Source organism: Penaeus monodon, chromosome 7, assembly GCF_015228065.2.
Source record: "Penaeus monodon isolate SGIC_2016 chromosome 7, NSTDA_Pmon_1, whole genome shotgun sequence".
Lineage (NCBI taxonomy): Eukaryota > Metazoa > Arthropoda > Malacostraca > Decapoda > Penaeidae > Penaeus > Penaeus monodon.
The window spans coordinates 46610933-46612404 of record NC_051392.1 but is presented as its reverse complement, the minus strand read 5'-3'; positions in this window follow the sequence as shown (position 1 = coordinate 46612404).

The window sequence follows — 1472 nt, the reverse complement described above, 5'->3', positions numbered from 1 at the left end:
TCCTTAATATATGAATGACGTGCTTTTTTATGCAAAGAGACTGGAATCTGTCAAAATAGTGTCCTTTTCTGTTCGAAGCTAATGGAAGAGCAGTCTGAAAGAATGACAGGCAGTGATGGGGGACCTGAGATAATTATACTGTGGTTGGAATAGAAAAATACTTGTTGCTTAAAAATAAAAGAATATATATATATATATATATATATATATATATATATAATATATATATATATATATATATATATATATATATATATATATAGCATATTCATTTTACGACCACGAAACTAAATGTAATATTGTTTTAATATTTCACTTCAAAGATTGACTGTGTGTGTTTTTTTATTTAAGTATGTGTGTGTTCGCCTGTGTGGGTAGTCGTGTGTGCCTGCGTGTGAGATACTTTCGTATGAATTTGTGTTTAACGAGTCTACCTGAACTTCTGTCTCCGTGCTAGCCTATTTTTGTATTTATGTGCTTGTATATTTCCGAAGAAAAGTCATTTTTCACCCTTGTCTTAATGGTACAGAATGCTCAGAATGCCACTCGATTTTTACCAAATTCATAGCGCGAATGGCAAAAAGGTAGTAACCACACCACGCCGGAGAAGTTTTTGATCTGTTCCTCGCTATTAACACGCACCAAAAACTTTTCGGAATAATATAAAAGCACACACACACACACCCATGGTCTCGTATCAATAAATCACTCGTACTGTTTTGTACCTCGTGTCTCTATTGCCTGGGTTCTTATGCATTTTTCATAATACTCAGAACTTTATAGGCAACATCAATTATAGTAATAACTATGATAAAAGATAATAACAATTATGGTAATAAATAATAGCAATAGTATATAATAATAATCATAATAATAAAGATAGATACGTGAATGTATAACGTTATTACTATTATAATTATTATTATAGTTATCAGTATTACTATTATTTATTATTATTATTATTATTATTATTATTATTATTATTATTGTTGTTATTTTTATTATCATTATTATCAGTATTATAATTATTATTGTTATTTTATTATTATTTTATTATTATTGTTATTACTATTATTATTATTATCATTATTATTGTTATTATTATTGTTGTCATTATCATTTCCGTTATTATTATTATAATGTTAATTATCATTAAAGTTGTTCATGTTCTTGTTGCTAATATTATCTTTTCTTAACTATCATTGATGTCATTATCATATTTTTTTATTATCAACATTATTATTATTTTTATTAAGGTGATAACTATTATTACTACTATTATTATTACTATTATTATTGCTGTTACTGTTATTATTATCATTATCAATATTATTATTATTATTATTATTATTATTATTATATTATTATTATCATTTTTATCATTATCATTATTATTACCATATTAATCATCATTATTATTATTATCTTTACTGTTATTACTATTATTATTATTATTAATATTATCATTATTA